This window comes from Symphalangus syndactylus, chromosome 9 (assembly GCF_028878055.3).
Source record: "Symphalangus syndactylus isolate Jambi chromosome 9, NHGRI_mSymSyn1-v2.1_pri, whole genome shotgun sequence".
In the NCBI taxonomy this organism is placed as follows: domain Eukaryota; kingdom Metazoa; phylum Chordata; class Mammalia; order Primates; family Hylobatidae; genus Symphalangus; species Symphalangus syndactylus.
Window position 1 is genome coordinate 33,181,343 of NC_072431.2, and position 14,554 is coordinate 33,195,896.

Here is a 14,554-nt window from a genome sequence, read left to right on the forward strand (position 1 = left end):
ACTGGGAGGGAGATTATATCCTTATCAGCCTTGAATACATCTTCAGTTTAAGTCTGCATCTTGAACACTGAAAACCCCATGACTAAAAGTGCTAGGAAAACATGCAATGAAACTTAACTTGCTTCTGTCACTTAGATGTTATCCATAAGGAGCTAGAGGAAGATGTTCAAGGTGGTGGAGTTTTTACACCCATAGCTGCTGGGTTCTTTCATTTTCCTTCTGTGCTCTTTGGCCCTCATAAAGTGCACTTTGATGGGGAGGGTAGGGGTTGAAGAGTTATTTTTTGTGTTGTAGGGAAGAGAGGCTGCTGCTTTGAGCAAGGCACCCGAGCAGCCCTGGAGTCAGCTTCTGATTAGTGTGGGAAAGCGCTGAAAGCCCCGGAGGCATCCAATCAGGAAATGATGTCATCACATTTATGAGCACCTTGGCCCAGAGCATGGGCTCTGACACCAGACAGCCATGGTTCAATCCTGGCATTGCTCCTTCTAGCTGTGTAACCAAGTTATAGCTTTAGATTCTCTGTGCTTCATTTTGCACGTTTGTGTAATGAGAATATACTACAGCATTAAAGGAGTTAGAACATTTTATTTTAGAATTTGCTAACTCATTGCTTTCGTATTGAAATTGGGATGGTGTCCTCTAATTACTTAGGGTGTGGTAAGCTCGCGGTGGCTAGGGAGGCACGAGGCCTTAGGCGCTCCATCTGACCTCCTGCCATGTTGTTTTGCTCTTTTCTTTTTCCCATCAGTTTCCTCAATATCACCAGAGTGAAGAATCTGCAGTGTAGACCTGACTGTATCTTCCTCTTGCATAAAGTTTATAAGCATTGTTGATGGAATAAAGCATTGCTGATGGAGTAAAGCTCCAGCTTCCTACTAATGGCAGATGAGGGACCTGCCCGGTTTTCTGGTCATGTCTGCAAGTGCTTTCTGCTGTGACTTGAAATGCTTACAGCTTCTTGTTCAGGGTTCCCCTTTCTTACCTGAGTAACTTCTTTTCATGACTTATTCATGAAGAATTCTTTCCCTGAGAAACCTTTCATGATCATTTCCTCCACCATGCCCACCTGCACTGGGTTAAGCACCTCACCCTGGTGGTTTGCAAGGGTTCTGGCCATACTCTAGCTAGCCTATGACACAGCACTGAAATTGGGCCTCTACTTTCTCATCTTCCCTTCTGACTGGATACTTCCCAGAGGGAGAAACTGTGTTGTTCATCGCAGCATCCCCAGATAGTACCTGATACATGGCAGGTGTTCCTGAACTTTGGGTCAGTGCACTCTGCCTAGAGGCACACGAGACACGCTGTCTCAGCGGCAAGTTATGCAAGTACACGTGCCTGTCGGTGGCAAAGGGAACAGATGTAAGGCATAGCTGAGAGTTCAAATGAGTAAGAATATATCAGCTTAGCAGGGAGGGAGGCAGAAATATTTTAAATATTTAGGTATGTATACTACTGCATATTTTAAAGGCTGAAAATAGTTTTTAATGAGAAATATCACTTCTGATTTTGGACAAGCACTGCCCTAGCCAGCAAGCCATGAAATGATAAAGTTAAGGAAGAGTGAAGCAGAGAACATGAATGAAGAGGCACTGGTTATACTCAGAAAATAGAATACACATGAAAATTAAAATCTGTTGGGGGGGTTTCCAGTGCTTTACAGTGAATCAAAATATTTGTTTTGAGTTTCAGGAACAGTTTATAACTATGTGAATTATGGTTTGATGAATTACAACAAAATTCTCATACATGAATTTTTTTTGGCATAAGTGAATAAGGACAGTAAATTAATGTGGTTCCCTGATTTTTGGTATTTCGACAAATGATAACATTTGATGAAAGCTCTAGAATGAACCAAGAATGTAGTCAGTTCTGGAAACTGAGTTTTCCGTTCCAGCTACACACCCATCAGTGAGAAATACTTGGGGAGATTATAAGCAGCTTCTCATGCTTTAACAGCTGCTAGCAGTTGTTTGAGCAACAGCTTAAGGAAACGTTATTGGGTGAACCCGGTGGAGGAGAACCACTTTGCTCTACTCCCCTGCTGGAATTTTTGCTCAGCTGTGCACGTTTAGCTGCAGGGGGAACAGGGTTGAGCTTCACAGAAGAGTGTCTAGGGGGGCATGAGGCAGATGGGACTCAGTCTCCCTCCTTCCCTCTCGTTTTTCCTTCCTGTAAGGGCCTGCAATTCATTATTAAATTAAATTTCACATATTACCAAAAGCTACAGAGGTCTGCCTAAAATAAGAGTTTTTAGACATGAAAGCAGAGCAGTTCGGTCCTTTGCTTATTTTTTCGTTTGTTTTTCTTTTTCCCAGAACCTCCATTTGTATAGCCTGCTCCTTCTGTAGGGGAAAAGGTAAACATTAGGTGTTTGGTTTCAGTGTGTCCTCAGTGGTTAGTTGACAGGTATTTATTGAGCATTTGCTATGTTGTAGGCACAGTCCTCTGAGCTGACACAGTGGTAAGCAATGGAGACATTGTGTCTACTGTCATGGAGTTTATAGTTTAGGTGACACATTAAACAGCCAACTACATAAATTTAAAAAATGTGTTAAGTGAAGGGAATGCCTATACCTGGGTAACTTAAGTTATCCACATTAGGACTAGTCGAATAGGTTATAATGGGGATAAATTTTAAATATGTATTATAAATAGGAATAGGTTTTGGTCAATAACATCTTATAAGTTATTGCATGTATCATATGTTGATTATAGATTTTTAGGACATTTAAATAGTGTTAACCTGTGGTTACATTCTATGGAATATGATTTAACACTTGATTGTATGTAGTACACTTGAGGACACAGTAGCCCGTCTAGGCCCCCCATGGTCATTAATTTACTGTCCTTACCCTTTGCTGGCCATAGTTTGTATCGCCTGTAAAATGATGTGCTTAGGCTCTCAAATTTCCTTTCAACTCTAACAAATGGATAACTTCAATAGCGAACTCTATGACCCCTGTGCTCCTGAACTGCGCTTCTCCCAGTTGTTTTAGTGGGAGAACCATTCTTCTATTGAATGGGCCAGAAATCTTGATATTCCTTGATCTTTGTCTTTCTCTTGGACCCTATATCCTGTCCAATATGTTAGTAAATCCTATGGTTGACCATATTTCACCAGCTCCCTGTGTCATCGTGGTCCATGGACCCATCAGTTCTTGTTTGGATTATTATGGCGGTGTCCTGAAAGGACCTCTTCTGCCTTTGCCCCTCTGTGGTCTGTTCTCTACATGGCATCCGGAGTAATGCTGTTAAACTAAGTTGACTTGTATTATGCCTTTCCTCAAAACCCTCCAACCCCTTGCCATTTCAGAGTGAAAGTCAATATCCTTAAGGTGGCTCACGAGGCCTTACAAGATCTGGCCCCTCATTATGTCATTGATTTTGACCCTTACATCTTCCTCTTCAGTCAAATCGGCCTCCTTATCTTGCATGCTGCTGCCTCGGGATCTTTGCATGGGCTGTTGCTTCTTTCTGGAATACTCTTTTCCTTATCTCCTTCAGATCTTGGCTCAAGTGTCACATCAGTGAGACTTCCAGGCCTCATATTGTAACGCCCCCCACCCCATATTTTGTATTCCCTGCCCTGCTCTATTTTCTTTATTGTACACATCAGCATACTCTCTATCAGTGGCTCTCTCAAGGTGTGCTCCTAGAGCAGCAGCAGCAGCATAAACTTGATAAAAATGCAAACTCTTGTGCTCTCCTACCCTAGACCTTCTGAATCGGAAACTCTATAGGTAGGGCCCAGCAATCTGTGTTTTAAGAAGCCCTCTAAGGGTTCTGAAGCAGGCTGAAGTCTGAGAACTACTACTATGTATTATATTTTGCCATTTTGCTTTTATCTGTATTTACCTGTCCCCCTTACCCCTGCCCCAACTTAAAAGTCAGCTCCGTGAGAGCAGGGGTTTCTGGTCTACAGTCCCAGTACTTAGAACTGGAAGTGGCATTTAGTAAATAGTTGTCAAATGAATTAATAAACATCTGACTAGTAAATTTAGATTAAAAGAATATTGAGCAATAGTTCAGTGACTCTTTAATATTAGGAGTTTTCAGTGTGAGGTTTTCTTTTATCACAGATTTGGAAATCTGCAGATTCTTTGAAGATTCAACTAATCCTTCTGAAAACTTTGTAAAAAAAAAAATGGTGTGCATTGTTTCCTTAAATACTTGTAGCAACTGGAGTTGTGTTATTTTAATCTTCTCCCGTAGGGATCATATCTTTAACATGTACAGATGGGCTATTGTGGCTTAATGGAGGCTTCTGATAGTAGGGCTGGTTGAGTGAAGATTTGTATAAAAAAGAAAAAGATCACCTGCAGGTATATGAATATTGCATTGGAAATTTAGACTTATTAATATTTGATCTAAGTTGTTCGTGCCTGTCTCTGCGGATATGGCCGGCCAGGAGCCCTCGCTGACTTTAGAAGCTTGCCTTTGGTTTGGGAAACAATAATACCTGTATAATATACTTACCTGGTGCTCTCCTTACAGCAACTGTGTCGGTTCAGCACAATAGTTCCTTCAGATGAAGCATCTGAGGACTGCTGAGCAATTGTGGACTTGTTGAAGGTCATTCTGAAAGTCATAAAAGCATTTCACTCTCAGATCTCCTCAGACTTCACTTTCACTTCTTGCCATTAGGTTTCACCCCTACCCCACCAATATACTTCTTAACTCTATGCCTTTTGACAGTCCAGGAGCCCCAGGGCTCAGTTCCTTCCGTCGTAAAGTAAGGAAGGTTGACAAGATGTTCTCCAAGGACCTACCTTGCATCAAAATGTTCAAATAACCCTTCATTAGCTGCAGTCACTAAAGACATTCTCAGTATTATTTTAAAGAATTCAAATCAGAGGATTATCTTGGGCATAGAGAGGAGAGTAAGCCAAGCTGCTGTCTTGTGGCTGCTTTTACCAGAGCATCTTTAAAAATAGTCCTCCCACCTCACATTGGGGATCCAGGGAAGAATGGATATATGGTGTGGGAATTATCTGTGTTTTTCCTTTGTTCAGTGTAATTATCTTATTTAATAGAAAGCTGACCACTAGTGAACTCTTGAAAAAGCTGTCTCTTGGCCTGGAACCTTCAGCACAGCTGGGCTGGGACTCCTGCTCCAGCCTTCCCTTCTGTTGCTTCTCCAGGTGTGACCAGTGACTCTACTTCTTACTGAAAATTCACCTGCTTTGGGGCAAGGGTTCTGTAGCTCTGACATAGATGGGCAGATTATCTGTGGCTTGCCATTTTGTTCAACTGGTGCTCTCCACTGCTGTGGCTAATTGACTGTATCAGTCAAATGAACTTTGAGCCAAATATAATTGGCATTGACCACCACTTATTCTTTTTGTCCCTTTTAAGCCTGTGGTGTCTTGACTGAGAGAATGGCCGAGGAATTGGGGAGGGAGTAGCAGCTTCTGTGTTTTTACCAAGAATCATCCTGTTGCATTTTTTTTTTTTTTTGAGACCGAGTCTCACTCTGTCACCCAGGCTGGAGTGCAGTGGTGTGATCTCAGCTCACTGCAACCTCCGCCTCCTGGGTTCAAGCGATTCTCGTGCATCAGCCTCACGAGTAGCTGGGAGTACAGGCACGTGCCACCACCACGCCTGGCTAATTTTTTGTATTTTTAGTAGAGACGGGGTTTCACTGTGTTAGCTAGGATGGTCTCAATCTCCTGACCTCGCGATCCAACTGCCTCGGCCTCCCAAAGTGCTGGGATTACAGGCATGAGCCACCGTGCCTGGCCTGAATTTTTCTTTCAGTTTTTCTGTCGTGAATTGATTTGATTCCTTGTAGAAGGTGCAAAGGATATAGCCTATTTGAAGAAAACTGGTTGATGGCAATGTCAAGAGTCTACATATGAGACCCCAGTCATGGGAAGGCTTGCTTCTTTGTGTTTCTTTTATTTTAAAAAATGAAACTCTACCTGTATGGACTGTCTTATGATTTCTTCTTTTGCTATCAGAAAAGGCTGTGAAATTGTCATTCTCTGATGTTTCAAAGAAGGTTATGACTACTGCTCCCTCATTAATAGGCATGGAAGATGGATTTGTCTAGAGCAGTTGATAAGTGACTCTCTAGGGCCCAGACTCAGGAAATATTGTAGGATTATGTTTTTTTGACTGTGAATGACTTGGACACCGTGCCATGGTTGGGGCCATGGTGTATAGAGCCAAACAAGGCCATTGAGCACCATTTGCTTTCAAGAAGGAATAAACAGAAATGAAAACCAGGAGCCTGATGTGTGGTGAGGGGAAGGGATTGGGTGGGAGTGAGGGTGTCAGAAGAACCTCTTTGGTTCTACCTGGTTCCTCTTGGGATACCAGGTTCTCTCCCAAGCAAGAAGGGTGGTGTGTCCCAGTATGTAGTGGTGTGTAAATAACTGATTACTAATAGTAAAGTGCCAACATATTTATTGACTTGCTTAAAAGATAAGCAAATTCAAGGTTATCACTCTAATAATATGATATCAGGTTGGTGCAAAGGTAATGCGGTTATTGCCATTGCTTTTAATTTAAAACCGCAATTACCTTTGCACCAACCTGATATCACCCTTACACAATTCATTAGAAGTTTTCACAAATGAGAGAGAAAGGAGTAGTGCCACATAAATCTGTACAAAGAATCATGTTTACCTATAGCCTCTCTCCCAGTACCATCACACCTGCAGTGAGCAACTGTTACTGATAAACTGTTAGTAAGTATTGTGATTATAAATTATTTTCATGCACTTAAAAAAGATTTCATAAAAATCTGTGTATTCCCAAAGAGGTGTGCCATGTGTATGAATTTATTCTACTGCACATATGAGACACAGTTGAGAATCGCTGGGTTAGATCTGTGTAGGATATGACTTATGTTTTTAGAATTGCCCTTGGACTAACTGTGTCATAAGATACATGAATATGCACACATAAATACTTTTTTCCTGCTACTCTTTCTCAACTGCCATGGTTCTCTTCATCTGAGAGGTGAAAGAGGAACCTGTGGAGTTGGCTGTGCATTGAGATCTTCCAGTCCCACTGAATCATGCCACAGTGCCTGCTAGGAGGACAGTAATCTAGAGTAGTGCTTCTCTTCTTCGATGTGCATTCAGTCAGCTGGGGATCTTGCTGCAATCCAGATTCTGATTCAGTAGGTATAGCGTGGGACTCAAGATTCTGCATTTAAAGCCTCACAGGTAATGCTGGTCTGGTTTATGGACCCCACCTTGAATTACAAGGGTCAAGACTAGGATGTCGAACTTACTTCTGTCTCCTGTTTTCCTAGAAGTGTGCTATTTTCTTTGTTGTAGGTTTATGTAAATATAGCCCCAGCAGCAGCTATTGGCAAAAAAGTGAATTAGATTCTTCTTGCAGTATGTTTTCTTCCCCTTTGAGATGCCTCTGCATTTGCTTGTTTTAATTTGTGCTTCTGGCATGAAAAGTCATGCTTGATACTGGAGCTGTTTTAAAATCCAAAATTGCACTGTGTGCTAAACTGTTTTCTTGCTAATTTTTTACCAAGTCCTTTTGGGGATTGCAGTGACTTTGGCCTCTGATGCAATGGTTAACCCTTAGCAGTCAGGAAGTATGAATCAATGTGGCTAGACTGAGGAAAGGCAGGAGACTGTTAAGAGTTAAGAAGCCTTTGGGTACAAATAACAGAGTACTGGTCTGAAAGGAGATTAAGCAGCAGAAACATTAATTATCTCACGTAGCAAGAAGTCTGGGCATTTGGTTTCAGAGTTGGTGCAGGGGCCTAGAGATGTCACAGAGGTCAGGGACTCTTTCCTGCTTTCCCTTCTGCACTGCCAGTGGGGATTGGGCAGCACCTGTCAGCATGGGCTGTATCACTCCCATACATCACATCTTCATGGGCTGTTATCACTGCCAGCATCACCTCTTCACATGACCGTTCTCAAACAGGAAGGAGAATGGGGAGCAAAGGAGCCTTGTAGGATGGTTCTTTTATTCAGGAGAAAAACTTCCCTGCAAGAGCCTGTACTGTATTACTTTTGGATCTTATAGGTCAGGACTAGGGCAGAGCCACAGACCATTCGCTGGTGAAAAAGAACCATATGCTGTTATTGGCTTAGATCAATAAGATGAATCTCCCAAGGCCTGGCAAACAAAATCAAGATTCCGGTAGGAAAGAACAGGATATGGATGTTGGGTAGTCAACCAACAGTGTGTGCTCCAAGAACTGATACTGAGAACTTACCATATTCTAAGCTTCTCATGGTAAAGCTTGAGGACCTGTTGCTCAAAGAAGGAAACGAGCAGGGAGTGTCATTGGGACTTAACATTCAGGCCTGTTCAATTTTAAAGCATCTCTTTGGAGCAGAAACATGGCTCCTTTGTATGCACTGTGTCTTCCCTTGCTGCCTGTCTTCTTTCTGTTAGTTTTAGGGATTGTTGATGGCAGACTTACTAGAATCAGGATCCCACAGTATGCCTCTGAATAGGGGCCACATATGTTACATCACACACATTGCTATCTGGCCTCTTTGGCGGTGGGTGTGCTGGAATACCACTATAATAATAGGAGGAAAACTACTCCTATGTGCAAAGTGGCATTATTTCAAGAAGGAAGCCAGCTCAGTGAGTGTGGGTGGCTGCTGCTCCAGGTCTTGTTGCATCTTGACTTGGCCCGCTGGGCTTTCTGCTCTGCTTCTTGCCCTGAGCTATGCTGTGTTCTGCTGAGCACAGCGCAGGTGCCCAGAAGTGCAACGTCCACCTGGAAGACTTAAGTTATCCCTCTGCCTCCTTTGAGTCAGGACAGCGGAAAGCTTTCTCCTGCTTTGGGTTGCAGGGTTTCCTAGTAGGTTGGAGGGAAGGGGTGGCCCTCCCAGTTTGCACTCAGAGTTGGCTTTCAGTGCCCAGAGGTCAGGTGACATTCTGATGATGGTCAGGCTCCAGGAAAAAAGTTGCGCCTATTTCCTCTATAAACAAAAAGAAAACAGAAGAATTAGTATCCAAAGGCTGGATTTAATTATACATAAACATAAAGCAGAAATGGTGATTTGGTCAGTTAAAGGAGCGAAAGCACTTTGCTAAAGTATACCATAATTGAATAAGCATTGCAATCAGAAGGAAACAATACTAGAATCCTGTCGGCTTCCATATAAATGCTGAATTATGGCCTAGGATGAGCTTTCTTGTTATTCTCAAATGCCCTGGAGGGAGAAGAATTTTGACCAGAGAGTGCTATGATTAGAAACTGCACTTTAGGAAGATTAATCTGGATGTAATAAGTAAGTCTGGATTGCAGTTGGAAGAGGCATGCCTCTGATTCTGTAACTGCTAACTGCTAAAGCCCTGACTTTCCCTGGTCTGTGTTTTTCTTCTTTCACCAAGGAAATCGGGCGAAAGGGCCCTGGGAATTAGTAGCAGAAGATGGTGCTTTTAGTGCTGAGTGTAGTATACTGGGCCCATTAGTGTGTTTCTTGTATTTATGTTGTTTAGGTCATGTCATAGTCATTCTATTTTAGTTAATATATTCTCCCATGTTAGCTCTCACCGCAAGGCCAGGATTATGTCTAAATCACAACTCTGTTAGCCCATGGTATCGAAACCCACACCATGCATGTACACAATTGTGCACACCCATGTGTACCGGGCATAAGTAGGTGCTGCACCACTGACACACATCCTGGTACAAAAATAATATGAAAATAAGGAAATACATGGTTAAAAAAAAAAGCTCTCTTTAGTCTGTTCCCAACAGAATTAAGAAAATATTTGCTTCTGTTTTCTACTCATTATTATACAGTTTGCATAATTGAAGTCACAATGTACTTCTTTAATCATCCAACGTTGGTGGTATAACATTTTAAGGAAACCTGTGGGACTCGGGAAGGCCGGATGCTGGCAGCCCTGAAAATGTTCCCGGGTGTTTAGAAGAACATTTCAATTTTGTCAGTCAAGTCCTGAGAGTCTCTCATGAGAAAAAAACAACTGGGAATCAAACCAAATTATAAAGAGATTGGTTTTGATGATATAAATATGACATTTAGGATTAACCAGTGAACCTCAAACCAGTTTTTCTGTGTTGGGTAATCACAACTTGATCTTTACTCAGAGAAGAGCTTTGGAGTTGTGGAATCTTAACCCCATTATTGCATTTTGCATTTCCTTCTCAATAAAGAAAAATACACTGAACTTTCTGGAAAAGAAGACTAGGGCTAAGTGGCTAACTCCTTTCTGAAGGACTGTGAATTTTATTCAGACCCTCAATAACTTGCTGTGTGTTCCTTGGCAAGTCATCTAATCTTTTTTATTCCTTCCTCTTTTCTTAATTCCAATAATTACTAAGTCATCATATTTTCTTAAGAATTGGTCTGATCCTCTCCATTTCCAACCTCACTATTCATATACAGGCTCTGTTGATTTTGCTCCTGGGCTATGGTTGTGGTCTTCTCTGCTTCTAGTCTTTTTCGTTTCTTGAACATCCGTGCATGGTCACTTTTTCCAAATGTTGTTCTTCTCTAACGAGAGAGGGAACAACGGCTGTTAATTGAATCAGGTACAAGTTCCCTTACCTGGTGCTCAGACTCTCTGGTTGGTTGGGCCCCTCAACAATCTCACCCAGTACTTCCCTGCTTTTAAAAATAATGGCCTCTGTGGAAAAGAAGCTGCTTGTAGGAAAGAACTCTCAGGGTCCCCTGAAGCTATGGGGGCTCCTATATTGCTCTAGACTCCCACCCAGCCACTTAGGCATCAGTGTCTCTTTTAACTCATTGTAGCTACATTTTAGGAAGCTCTGAACTCTCAAACATTGATCCCGTTAACTCTCTGATCAAAGAGAGTCAATGTTGTTCATGCACAACTCAGGTTCCTTTTCAGAGAGAAGAGCAGATACTTTGGAAGTTTGAGGTAAGTGAGGCTTGGGTACTCACCCACAGCCTCCCTTACAGGTTTTAGAGAAATCAACTTTCAGACCAAATTTTGCCCTTCATTAGCAAGCAAGCCCCTAAACAGTTCTCACAATTTGTTCTGTAAGCTCAAGGAAATCCCAGTTCTTTTTCCGCATAGGTGAATGAAAAATTCATTAGAGGCAGACATGCCAAGATTCCAGATGGAGTTTTTGTTTTATCCTTATACTTGCTATTAGGAATCCAACCATCCACAGAACTGGCTGGGGTATAGTTTACAGTTGGGCTGGGCTGGGTTGTTTTATTCTGTTCATGCAAGAGTGAGGAGTATATCTAAAATATTTTAGCCACTCTCTGTGTGCTAAGAACCTTTATTTTCAGCAGTGAAAGCCCATTTCTAACATGTATCATACCTCTCAACAGGTTGCTGTTTTCCCTAATAATAACCCCTTTGGACAGTCAAGTCACCTGGCTTATACTCATCTATATTTAGATTTGGATAATAGAAATACTTCCAGCAGCTGCCTCTGGCATCCTGAGTCGAGTGCTATCGGAACCCCCCCAGCACTGGGCATTCTTGGTTAGAATGCCAGCTGACCACCTAGGTTGTGGTATCACAAACATAATATCACATGGCATATGTTGAAGTATTTTAGGTACATTTTAGACATCATAACCACACAGTTGGCAGACTTTAGTTTTGCGGACTAAATTAGGCAGGAGAAATCGCTTTTCCAGTTTTTTAAAAATGAATTTGTTGCCAACTACAGTAAGAAAGGGAGCTTTTTCATAAAGATTCCAATGTTTGGCTTCCCTGGGAAAACTGGGATATCCAGCAATCCTGGGTCTACATTTCTCTATGGCAACTTTCTTCTGGTGCCAAGCAGCAGGTGCCTGCCTTGGACCTTGGTGGGAGGGTGCTGACAGTGGGCTCCAGGGCTTCACACAGGGCCCAGCACTCCTAAAGTCTCCTGTCACAGAGACTGAGTATCAAGGGCCCTTGTTACTGAGACTGTAGCTGTTGGTTTTCAGGACCCTCTTTTCTCCATTGTATTCCTGCCTGGCTGCTGTAGGTGTTTTGAGTTTTTGACCATTGCAGCTGTCAGTTTTTCTTCTTGGCTCCACACTTGTGCTTTGCTCATGCCGTTTCTTTGTCTGGAATGCGTTTCCTGTTGGGCTTGCTCATCCAAGTCTTCACCTCATCTTCAAGGCTGGCTCCAAGGCCCACTTTGGAGATAGTCTTCCGTGACCATTATGGTTATAGCTCCTCTGCTTCTACACAGACAATATAGTATTTGATTTTATACATCTTATCCTACTTAGGTGGGAATATGCTTTTTTTTTTTGGATACAGGGGCTCACTCTCTTGCCTAGACTGGAGTGCAGTGGCATGATCATGGTTTACTGCATCCTCGACTTCCTGGGCTCAAGCGATTCTCCCATTTCATCCTCCTGAGTAGCTGAAATTACGGTTGCATGCCACCACACCCACCTAATGAACCATCATGCCTGACAAATATTGTTAAAGTCAAGAAACATGTCTTCTCCTATTTTATCTCTGCCACTGTAAAATATTTATGCTTATCCCCTCAGCCTACTTGCCTGCTTATGAAAAGGCAGTGAGTAGCTTATTGATCTACCTAACAGTTGTTGTAAAGAATAGTCATACATGGTAAAAAAAAAATATGAGTCTTATAAATATGAAAGTAATATAAAAATTGAGGCTGGGCCTAGTGGCTCATGCTTATAATTCCAGCATGTTGGGAGGCTGAGACAGGAGGATCGCTTGAGCTCAAGAGTTTGAGAACAGCTTGGGCAACATAGAGAGACCCCATGTCTACAAAAAATAAAAATAAATTAGATGGGCATGGTAGCACATGCCTGTAGTCATAGCTACTTGGGAGGCTGAGGTAGGAGGATCACTTGAGCATGGGAAGTTGAGGCTGCAGTGAGCCATGATCATGCCACTGCGTTCCACCTTGGGCGACAGAGCGAGACTCTATTTCAAAAAAATAAAATAATAAAAAAAGGCCTAAATAAGAAGCCCAATAAGGCCCAGAAAGTTTAAGTCCCTTTCTGGAGTCATACAGTTGGGCAATAGTCTAGCCTTAGGCCTAATCACTGTTAACACTCAGATCTTGCCCATTAGTCCTGTGGTGTTTCCTAGTAGATCTGCCACTCTCCAAATCAGATAACCATACCTGCAGATCCTCCTCAAGGCTAAGTAGCATTCACACATCAAAACAAGACCATGAACAATGTTACTGAAATCAAATTATGCAAAGGTGATGAATGCACATCAAACTACTCACCAAGAGCCAGGGTGCTGGAGATGCTGTGTCATTAACAAGGCCATGCAGAAAGCCTTCTGCTGGTGCACCTGTTCAGCATGGAGGGTTGATGTACCTAGACGACAAAGCATCATGTGCAAGGGCAATGCTGGTGAGGCCAAGGAGGTGATGGGATCAGGGAATAAAAAGTAAGTCATTCAGTAGGCTGGAGCTTACTGTCTGAAGCTGAGAGTAGTGATATAGGTAGGGCAGAAGAGGAAAGGGCAGTCAGGTTTACGTGTTATGCTGAAGGATTTTGACTTTTTCCTGAGGGGAGAGGGAGCCTTGAAAGACTTTTTTTTTTTTTTTTTTAAGACAGTCTCGCTCTGTTGCCAGGCTGGAGTGCAATGGCATGATCTCAGCTCACTGCAACCTCCGCCTCCTGGGTTCAAGTGATTCCCCTGCCTCAGCCTCCAGAGTTGCTGGGACTACAGGCTCGTGCCACCATGCCTGGCTAATTTTTTGTATTTTTTAGTAGAGATAGGGTTTCACCGTGTTGCCCTGGATGGTCTCGAACTCCTGACCTTGTGATCCACCTGCCTTGGCCTCCCAAAGGCTGGGGTTACAGGTATGAGCCACTGCTCCTGGCCTGAAAGACTTTTAAGGAGGGCTCAGACCTGTGACATAGAAAGGCCTGGTTGCTGGAGCCTGGATTTGGGGAAAGAAGAGAGATGGGAACTTAGGAGGCTGCTGCAGAAATCTTGGCAAGAAGTAATGGTGGATTAAATGAAGGCAGTGGCTGTGGAGGAGCAAAGAAGTGAATGGATTCAGAAGGTCTTAGAGCCTTTTTGTTATTAGGATGACAGCATTATTTGTTGTTGTTGTTGTTCTTCTTAAAGCAGCTTTTACCCATATCCTCCAGTTATTCCTGGAGGCAGGGAGATGGACTGGCTAACTTTATGTGTAGCCTTTGATTCTGTGTTGCTAGAGAAATGTCCGTGGTTTTGGACCCAAGTGAATCTGGCTCCATTCCCTTTGGCTGTATAGATGTACCCCTTAGGAAACAAGGACAGCTTTTCACTGTTACTGTTCTGCCACCTTGTTCTAACTGTCATATGCAAGCTATCTCAATATAATATACCAATTTTTTGTTTATATAACATAAGCACACTATGTACTTTGCTCAAAATGTTCTGTTACTGAGTACATATAATCTATATACACATCAGCCATACATAGGAGCAAATTGTGTATTTATTCTGTAGTCATAGAGGGAGTAGATGTCAGGATTGATGTTTTCTGCTCCTGAAATTTTTGTTCTGAGTTTTAAAGACATTTAACCATCTGTTTATGACTTTAAAGTGAGTGTTCAGAGTGGAGGCTCTGAATAAATATATGAATCATGACAGATATATTGAAAGTGTATTGTCA

General features: G+C 42.4%; 1 protein-coding gene and 1 long non-coding RNA gene across 4 annotated transcripts in view; one reads left to right on the top strand and one right to left on the bottom strand.

Moving 5' to 3' along the window:
• Window positions 1–14,554, top strand: part of STK39 (serine/threonine kinase 39) — a 296,006-nt gene that overhangs the window by 91,872 nt on the left and 189,580 nt on the right. The gene's annotated exons all lie outside the window — the stretch shown is intronic.
• On the bottom strand, window positions 6,773–11,405 carry LOC134731364 (uncharacterized). The gene is made up of 3 exons (XR_010113586.1): window positions 11,267–11,405; window positions 10,341–10,466; window positions 6,773–8,921 (listed from the first exon to the last, which is right to left on the bottom strand). It is a non-coding gene; the product is annotated as an uncharacterized lncRNA (long non-coding RNA).